Source organism: Nyctibius grandis, chromosome W (assembly GCF_013368605.1).
Source record: "Nyctibius grandis isolate bNycGra1 chromosome W, bNycGra1.pri, whole genome shotgun sequence".
In the NCBI taxonomy this organism is placed as follows: domain Eukaryota; kingdom Metazoa; phylum Chordata; class Aves; order Nyctibiiformes; family Nyctibiidae; genus Nyctibius; species Nyctibius grandis.
In genome coordinates this window covers 4,413,282-4,423,702 of record NC_090694.1, presented here as the reverse complement: position 1 = coordinate 4,423,702, position 10,421 = coordinate 4,413,282, and the positions used below count along the sequence as shown (strand labels likewise).

At 47.2% G+C, this 10,421-nt stretch overlaps 1 long non-coding RNA gene across 1 annotated transcript in view; it reads right to left on the bottom strand.

Annotated features, from left to right (window-relative positions):
* Window positions 1–1,355: 1,355 nt before the first annotated feature.
* Window positions 1,356–10,421, bottom strand: part of LOC137675768 (uncharacterized) — a 29,554-nt gene continuing 20,488 nt past the window's right edge. The window contains exon 3 of the long non-coding RNA XR_011049993.1: window positions 1,356–1,438. This is a non-coding gene — a long non-coding RNA (uncharacterized lncRNA). The remainder of the gene's footprint in view (window positions 1,439–10,421) is intronic.

The following is a 10,421-nucleotide window of genomic DNA, read 5'->3' as shown; positions in this document are numbered from 1 at the left end:
GGTATTTCTTTTAGCTTGCAACTCACATACTCGTGCCTGTAGGGTACTGGTAGGTTGTCCATGCCATCTGTTCATGTCTTCCCCATAACCACGCAGGGCAAACCACAGGATACCTCGTGATGTGTTCCGTTTCCTTTGAGCTGGTCCTGTAGGAGGGCGTTTTCTCCTAACAGCTGCAACGCGGGCCTGTGTAGGTAGAGAGTCAAGTTTATTCTCGATCCTGGACAGTTTGTCTGACAGTTGTTTAAATGAGTCCTTGTTTTCCTTAGTCAGTTTTTCCACAGCCGAGACACGGGCCTGCAGTGGGGAAGAAATACTATCTTCATACTGTCGCATACAGTTAGCCATTTTACCCACAGTAGAACGTGCCATAGCATCTTCTCCCCAGACTAATATTGACAATGTGTGGGTGTATGTCGGTGGAGCATTCTTCACAACCTTCCGGAACATGGATCGGTTGCATTCCACTTCATCAGGATCTACAGGATCTACAATTTCCCGTGGGTGTCTATAAATGATCTCTTGCACAGCTAGTTGTCTAAGGTAGTTAATACCTTTTTCTATAGTGGTCCATTTGCTTAGGTGGCTCAGAACATCATCTTTATAGGGATACCTGCTCTTTACAGCTGACAAGAGTCGCCTCCAGAGACTGATAGTGTTCGACCTTCTTGGAAGCATCTTATCAATACCACCATCTCTGGACAGGGATCCCAACTGTCTGGCTTCTCTGCCATCCAATTGCATGCTATCTGCCCCATTATCCCAGCATCGGAGCAGCCAGGTAATAATTGGCTCACCATCATAACGGCTGAAATCTTTCCTTATATTTCTCAGGTCCTTCAGGGATAAGGAGTGGTAGGTTATCTCTACGTCCGAGTCCTTCTCCTGTGATAGTTCTGCTTTAGAACGACCTTTCTTCTGTGATGGGTCTGCTTTAAAATGACGATCAAGGGAACCCCCATCTGTGTCAGGCCCTGACTCTGCCTGAGAAGGGCCCTCACCTGGGTCACGTGATGGCTCTGCCTTAGAAGGCTCTGAGTCATCATCCTCCTCTTCACGAGCTGATTTCTTTCGGTATTTCTTCCTGGTTACAGGAGCAATTGGTACAGATTCGTTAGATGCTGGGGTCTGAGTAGATGCAGTGGCTGTTGTGGGAGTGCTGAGACTCGTTAGAGTCTGAGTAGCTGCAGTGGCCATCTTGGGGGGTGTAGCAGCTGCGGTGCGAGCTGTAGCGGCAGCACACGCTGTAAGATCTGAGGTGGCTGCACAACACCTACAACTGTCCCTGCACCGATATTTAATCTTATCCCACATCAGAAACACATTCAGGACAACCGAAAATAAAAACATGCCACCTAGACAGCACCATCCGAATTTCACAAAATCTAGAGGAATCAGCTTGGCAGAAAAGGAGAAGGTACTATTTCCCGAAGTAAAACTGGAAGTGTAATCATTAACGCAATCAGCTAAAGGACGCCCGGAGTCCGCAGATAAAATCGTTGCTACCGCGGTCAGAATAGTAACAGCCCAGTTTATCACGACATAAATCAGTATGAAACGCCATAACAAAACAATGCACATTGACCAGTGCCCAGCAGTGATAAACTGCACATAAACAGTAACAAACAGCGCATACGGCAAGTAAGGTATCATTACACTTAACTCTGTAAAAGGCTTTATAAAGAGATGAGATAACACAGCGTTCAAAAATGACATTACCATCTTCGCTATCTGTTTTAATTTCCAACCCCTCGTAAATATCAAAGGAATAAATCTGATACTCTCTCAGCTGAGCTCTCTGGGTCTCCTCCCGCTGGAGCTGGGATTCGACTTATCAGAGGAACCTGTTGGAGCTTCTCTCGAGCCCCACGTTGGGCGCCAATAAATCTGTCACGGTTTAAAGCTGGGCTGGCTATTAAACCTGCAGCAGACGCTCTCTCTTAACCCTCCCCCCCCACCCGAATGGAAAGGGAAAGGGAAAAGGGAGAGAGACTTATGGGCTGGAAAGTTAAAACAGTTTTAATAAACCTATAATAATGAAAAAAGAGTATAATAATAATATTGGAATAATCAAATATATACAAATATATATACAAAACCAAGACCGAGCTCCCCCGATGTCGGCAACGTCACCACCGGCACTGCAGGGCAGGCTCCGGGAAGGCCCAGGCTGGGCCTAGCGACGGTCGAGAGCTGGATTCAGGGATGCACAGATCGGAATCGGGGCAGCAGGAAAACAGTCGGAGTCCTCCTTGGACACCGGCCATAGCAGAAAAGAGCAAGAGCCCGAGACCCTCGTGATCCCCCCGCTTTATACCGAGAATGACGTGTATGGGATGGAATACCCTCGTTGGTCAATTTTGGGTCACCTGCCCTGTCTGCTCCCCCCTGCAGCTGCGACCCCCCTTCGGCTCTTCACTCGTAAGCAGTGATGAATTCAGCAGTGACCTTGGTTTCTCTAAGACTAAGTACAGCAAGAGCCTTACTGCACAACATCCCTACCGGTGCCTCAGCGATAACTACAAACTTCGAGCGTTATCAGTCCTGGAAGCAGACACTGTCTGCAAAACATGTAGTTAGTTTCAGAAAGTGCAGTTACTTAGAGGAGACTAGCTGAAAGTAAAAATCACTGAAAGGAAAAGCGGCCTGGTTTAGGCCAAACCAGGACATGACACAAAACTGGAAGGAGTGGCTGACACACCGGAAGGCTGTGCTGCCATTGAGAGAGACCTAGACAGGCTGGAGAGTTGGGCGGGGAGAAATTTAATGAAATATAACAAGGGCAAGTGTAGAGTCCTGCATCTGGGCAAGAACAACCCCATGTACCAGTACAAGTTGGGGACAGACCTGTTGGAGAGCAGCGTAGGGGAAAGGGACCTGGGGGTCCTAGTGGACAGCAGGATGACCATGAGCCAGCAGTGTGCCCTTGTGGCCAAGAAGGCCAATGGCATCCTGGGGTGTATTAGAAGGGGTGTGGTTAGCAGGTCAAGAGAGGTTCTCCTCCCCCTCTACTCTGCCCTGGTGAGGCCGCATCTGGAGTATTGTGTCCAGTTCTGGGCCCCTCAGTTCAAGAAGGACAGGGAACTGCTAGAGAGAGTCCAGCGCAGAGCCACGAAGATGGTTAAGGGAGTGGAACATCTCCCTTATGAGGAGAGGCTGAGGGAGCTGGGTCTCTTTAGCTTGGAGAAGAGGAGACTGAGGGGTGACCTCATTAATGTTTATAAATATGTAAAGGGCAAGTGTCATGAGGATGGAGCCAGGCTCTTCTCAGTGACATTCCTTGACAGGACAAGGGGCAATGGGTGCAAGCTGGAACACAGGAGGTTCCACATAAATATGAGGAAAACTTCTTTACGGTGAGGGTGACCGAACACTAGAACAGGCTGCCCAGAGAGGTTGTGGAGTCTCCTTCTCTGGAGACATTCAAAACCCGCCTGGACGCGTTCCTGTGTGATATGGTCTAGGCAATCCTGCTCCGGCAGGGGGATTGGACTAGATGATCTTTCGAGGTCCCTTCCAATCCCTAACATTCTGTGATTCTGTGTGACACGCTGGAGGGAAGGGATGCCATCCAAAGGGACCTTGACAGGCTTGAGAGGTGGGCCTGTGCAAACCGCATGAAGTTCAACACAGCCAAGTGCAAGGTCCTGCATGTGGGTCAGGGCAATCCCAAGGATGAATACAGGCTGGACAGAGAATTGATTGAGAGTAGCCCTGAGGAGAAGGACCTGGGGGTTGTCCTGGTTTCATGGGGATAAAATTTATAGAATCACTTTTCTGTTACATTTTGTTTCAGTTTGTGGCCAGCTGTGGTATGGTGATTAAGGCCATTAGCAGTGAAAGCCAGGGCAGCTGACCCAGGGTGGCCCACAGGTGTATTCTATAACATTAACGTCAGGTTCACTATAAAAGGGAAAGCTTGCTGGAGAGGGGGAGGGCTCAGGCTCTTTTTGCTCTGCTCTCTTCTCCCCTCCCTCTTTCTTCTCCTTCTCAACAATTGCTATTCCTGGAGTGATTTGCCACCAATCTGTGGGCTAAATATAATTTTGTGTGTTTTGTATTACCATTGATATTGGTTTATTTTATTAAATCTGTTTAAATTTTAACCCACAAGTCTTCCTTCTTTTCCCAATTCCCTTTCTCGGTTGGGGAAGGGACATTGGATGATGATAGAACAACTGCTTATTGTTTTAGCCCTGGGTGCGGACTAAACGAAGACAGGGGTGATGGTTGACGAGAAGTTCAACATGAGCTGGCAACATGTGCTTGCAGCCCAGAAGGCCAACCGTATCCTGGGCTACACAGAATCATAGAATCAGTTTGGTTGGAAAGGACCTTTAAGATCATCAAGTCCAACTGTTAAAATAACACTGCCAAGTCCACCACTAAACCATATCCCTAAGCACCACATCTACATGTCTTTTAAATACCTCCAGGGATGGCGACTCCACCACTTCCCTGGGCAGCCTGTTCCAATGCTTGATAACCCTTTCAGTGAAGAAATTTTTCCTGATATCCAATCTAAACCTCCCCTGGTGCATCTTGAGGCCATTTCCTCTCGTCCTCTCTTGCTTGTTACATTGGAGAAGAGACTGACACCCACCTCACTACAACCTCCTTTCAGGTAGTTGTAGAGAGCGATAAGGTCTCCCCTCAGCCTCCTTTTCTCCAGACTAAACAACCCCAGTTCCCTCAGCCACTCCTCATCAGACTTGTGCTCCAGACCCTTCACCAGCTTTGTTGCCCTGACTCTCTCCAGCACCTCAATGTCATTCTTGTAGTGAGGGGCCCAAACCTGAACACAGTATTCAAGGTGCGGCCTCACCAGTGCCAAGTACAGGGGGACAATCACTTCCCTAGCCCTGCTGGCCACACTATTGCTGATACAAGCCAGGATGCTGTTGGCCGCCTTGGCCACCTGGGCACACTGCTGGCTCATATTCAGCCAGCTGTTGATCAACACCCCCAGGTCCTTTTCCACCAGGCAGCTTTCCAGCCACTCTTCCCCCAGCCTGTAGCAGTGCATGGGGTTGTTGTGCCCCAAGTGCAGGACCCAACACTTGGCCTTGCTGATCCTCATACAGCTGGCCTCAGTCCATCAATCCAGCCTGTCCGTATCCCTCTGCAAGGCCTTCCTACCCTCAAGCAGATCAACACTCCTGCCAAACTTGGTGTCATCTGTGAACTTACTGAGGGTGCACTCAATTCCCTCATCCAGATCGCTGATAAAGATATTGACCAGAGCAGAACTGGTCCCAATACTGAGCCCTGGGGAACACCACTTGTGACCAGCCACCAGCTGGATCTAACTACATTCACCATAAATCTTTGGGCCTGGCCATCCAGCCAGTTATTTACCCAGCGAAGCATATGCCCATCCAAGCCATGAGCAGCCAGTTTCTCCAGGAGAATGCTGTGGGAGACTGTGTCAAAGGCTTTACTGAAGTCCAGGTAGACAACATCCACAGCCTTTCCCTCATCCAGTAAGCAGGTCACCTTGTCATAGAAGGAGATCAGGTTCATCAAGCAGGACCTGCCTTTCATAAATCCATGCTGACTGGGCCTGATCACCTGGTTGTCCTGTACGTGCCTCATGATGGCACTCAAGATGATCTGCTCCATAACCTTCCCTGGCACCAAGGTCAGACTGACAGGCCTGTAGTTCCCCAGATCCTCCTTCTGGTCCTTATTGTAAATGGGCATCACATTTGCTAACTTCCAGTCACCTGAGACCTCCCCGGTTAGCCAGGACTGCTGCTAAATGATGGAAAGTGCCTTGGTGAGCACTTCTGCCAGCTCCCTCAGTACCCTTGGGTGGATCCCATCTGGCCCCATAGACTTGTGTGCATCTAAGTGGTGTAGCAGGTCACTAACCATTCCCCCTGGATTATAGGGGCTTCACTCTGCTCCCCATCCCTGTCCTCCAGCTCACGGGGCTGGGTACCCAGAGAACAACTGGTCTTACTACTAAAGACTGAGGCAAAGGCGGCATTAAGCACCTCAGCCTTTTCCTCATCCTTTGTCACTATGTTTCCTTCTGCATCCAGTGAAGGATGGAGATTCTCCTTGGCCCTCCTCTTATTGCTAATGTATATGTAGAAACTTTTTTAATTTACTTTTACAGCAGTGGCCAGATTAAGTTCTAGCTGGGCTTTGGCCCTTCTAATTTTCTCCCTGCATAGCCTCACAGCATCCTTGTAGTCCTCCTGAGTGGCCTGCCCCTTCTTCCAAAGGTCATAAACTCTCCTTTTTTTCCTGAGTTCCAGTCAAAGCTCTCTGTTCAGGCAGGCCGGTCTTCTTCCCCGCCAGCTCGTCTTCCAGCACATGGGGACAGCCTACTCCTGTGCCTTTAAGATTTCTTTCTTGAAGAGTGTCCAGCCTTCCTGGACCCCTTTGGCCTTCAGGACTGCCTCCCAAGGGACTCTGTCAACTAGGCTCCTAAACAGGCCAAAGTCTGCCCTCTGGAAGTCCAAGGTAGCAGTTCTGCTGACCCCCCTTCCTTACTTCTCTAAGAATTGAAAACTCTATCATTTCATGATCACTATGCCCAAGACGGTCTCCAGCCATCACATCACCGACAAGTCCTTCCCTATTTGCAAACAACATGTCCAGTGGGACGCCTTCCCTAGTTGGCTCCCTCACCAGCTGTGTCAGGAAGTTATCTCCCACACACTCCAGGAACCTCCGAGACTGTTTCCTCTCTGCTGTATTGTATTTCCAGCAGACATCCGGTAAGTTGAAGTCCCCCACGAGAACAAGGGCTACTGATCGCAAGACTTCTCCCAGCTGCTTATAGAATATTTCGTCTGCCTCTTCATCCTGGTTGGGTGGTCTATAGCAGACTCCCACCATGATATCTGCCTTGTTGGCCTTCCCCCTGATCCTTACCCATAGACACTCAACCCTATCATCACCATCCTCAAGCTCAAGACAGTCAAAGCACTCCCTAACATACAGGGCCACCCCACCGCCTCTCCTACCTTGCCTATCCCTTCTGAAGAGTTTATAGCCATCCATTGCAGCACTCCAGTTGTGCGAGTCATCCCACCATGTTTCCATGACAGCAACTATGTCATAGTTTTCCTGCTGCACAGTGACTTCCAGCTCCTCCTGTTTGTTGCCCATGCTGCATGCATTGGTGTAGAAGCACTTCAGCTGGGCTACTGATCCCATCACCTTTTTTGGGGGAGAAACCCTAATTCCTGCATGACCATTCTTGGGCACTTCTGTGGTTTCAAACCCATCGCTAAGCCATGCATCCCTGTTGCCACATGGCTCTCCATCCCCTGCCTCCACTGAGACAGGGGACTAAAGGACCTCGCTAGCACACCAACCCTCAAACACTGGTGTGCCACCCCCACGCTTGTCTCATCAAAGCAGCGTGGCCAGCAGGTCAAGGGAGGTGATGCTGCCCCTCTGCTCTGCTCTCGTGAGACCCCACCTGGAGTACCACATCTAGCTCTGGGGTGCCCAACAGAAGAAGGACATGGAGCTGTTGGAGCAAGGCCAGAGGAGGGCCACAAAGATGATCAGAGGGCTGGAGCACATCTCCTATGAAGACAGGCTGAGAGAGTTGGGTCTGTTCAGCCTGGAGAAGAGAAGGCTCTGAGGAGACCTTCTAGCAGCCTTCTAGTACCTGAAGGGGGCCTACAGGAAAGCAGAAGAGGGACTTTTTACAAGGGCCTGTAGTGATAAGGGGTAACAGTTTTAAACTGAAAGAGGGCAGATTTACATTAGATATTAGGAAGAAATTCTTTCCTGTAAGGGTAGTGAGACACTGGAACAGGTTGCCCAGAGAAGCTGTGGATGCCCCCTCCCTGGCAGTGTTTAAGGCCAGGTTGGATGAGGCTTTGAGCAACTTGGTCTAGTGGGAAGGTGTCCCTGCCCATGGCAGGTGGGTTGGAACTAGATGATCTTTAAGGACCCTTCCAACCCAAACCATTCTATGGTTTGATGATTCTATGATAATAACCTACTATAGGCCATGTATGTTAAAGTGTTGTCACATACCGTAATATCAAGAATTTCTGTGAATTCTGAACCACACCAACTGAAGCTATTAACGCAATATATTCAAAAACAGACGAAAAAAGTGAATGATAATCTAAACAGGAGTCACAAGACATTGTCTGGAATGAGCTAGACATAACATCCTATACCTATTAATGTATATTACACCATTATAGTACATATGATTTTTAGCAAGAATGTTCCTATTTGATAAAGAATGTTACAAGACAATCAGTCACGTAATGCAAAATATCACTTGTTAAACTTGCTTATTTTCTTACCAGCAACCATCAATACCAACATCCTGTTTTATCACATCTTCTGTACACTGGTAGTCTTTTGAAATTTACAATAGAATAGCAAAATATGCATAGCACAAAATATTATGAAACTTCTGAACTTAGAAAGTTCCATTTATTGGTATGAGAACTGCTTCTCTGAAACAAAGGATGATAATGTACCAGTATTCTGCACTTATGTGATCTAATTAGCTTAATCAAATTGTCTAAACAAGTTTGAAAACTTGCTCATTATAAAATGTATGAAAATTTCAAAGCATACAAATTATCTCAAAATCTAGTGCCCAAGATACTCAAATGCACTTTCACAATTCATAAACAGTAGGAACATATGTAGAAATCAAGTATTTTCAAGATGTATTGAAGAACTCAAAACTACCTGAAAAACACACTAGAATTAAGCCAGGTTAAAAGGCTTCAAGCCAAAGTAGAAAGGCTTAGGAGCATTCGGGAGGCTGAAATGGAGATAGACTGGTGGAGCCAGGCTCTGCCTTCCCTGCAACAAAAATGGGAGCACCTGCCAGAGAGCTCCCAGGGTCGAGGGACCCCTGTACTCTGCCCCTCTCAGGTGGAAAACAATAACCTAGAGGAGAGGAGTGAGTGGAGGCAAGTCTATGGCTGTGGCAAAAGGCGAGTGCACTCCTTGCCTACCTTGCCTCCACAGGTGCCTCTGAGCAATAGATATGAAGCCCTAGTGGAATACAGCCGGTCCAATGGGGATGTGGTGGAGAGGCAACCTATATCAGAGGTCCCACCACAGTCAGAAAAACCTGACAGGCGTATAGCTACCTCCTCCACAAGGAAGAAGAGAAGAGTTTTAGTGGTTGGAGACTCCTTCCTAAAGGGATCTGAGGGCCCAATATGCAGAGCTGACCCCCATCACAGGGAGGTCTGCAGCCTGCCTGGAGCCTGAATCATTCCAAAATGATTTTTATTTCTTTTCATTACGATGCCTGCATTATAAGCACAAGGTAACAAGTGCATAGTAAATGCATTTAGAATAAAATATTCTACCATACATTATTAATTTATGAATAAAAATTATCAATTCTTCATTTACAACAATTGCAGATTTACAAAGAGAAGAAAAAGTCTTGATTCAAAGGTCTTAAAAGACTTCCATGAGATCACACATAAAATTGCCTTTGGCTGTTCTACACCACAGTACTATGGGAGAGATTTAGGAAAGCAATCTTGCATGCTCAGTGTGTCAGTGTTTATTCAGATACTAAGAAAATGTCATGGTGCCTTAGAACTATATGAATTTTTATATGTTTATTCTACGGTGCTTTTAGATAACTTTTACTGCATGGTCTGAAATGGACTTAACAAGAACTTGAGTATGTCTGCCTAGCATTATTAACTATTTTTATTACTATTGTGCCTAGATGACAGTGGGGATGCAAGTCATTTGACCAAGTGCGGATATCTGTAAGTAAACTAATTATTTCACCCTGCCTTTTAACAAATGGAGAAAAAAAAAAGTCAGAGGAATTACACCTCAAGAAGTGTTATGTCGTTATATTTGTCACGGCGGTTAAATAAAGACAGAAGACAGAAGGATAGTTCCAAGCAGGCAGCAAAGCAAAAAGCGCCTGCGTTTATTTTGCTCCATTTTTTATATCTTCCCCCTCTAGCTGGCTAGCTTTATGATTGGTTGCACTCGTTGTTCACGCGCCCGACCACAACTGCTAATTGGCTGTCACGCGCCAATCATGGTCCATGGTTGGCAGCTGGAATGTCACTCCTATCTTGTTTTTCTCACATCCTGTTTTCTTGCTAAATTCCTCTTCACTCTCAAGTTTAACCGTTTCAAGAACATAGCTCCATTCCTTCAAGGTCAGGGCCGCCAGCAGCCCAGTCCAATCCCTCAATTCCCCCTTTTTGTTTTTCAACCAAATAGGGCGTGTTTATCATCCACTGCAGGGCCCTTTACAAACAAGAAAACAAACATGGTAACACAAGCATGATGATACAAACTACAAACAATCCCATAAGTCCCATCTTTATCAATCCTGTCAGCCATCCCCCGAGTCCCAGGTGACCCAACCAGTCATTTAAGAACCCATGACCCACAGAATCAATCAGGTTGATCCCAGAGGTCTCTTCCAT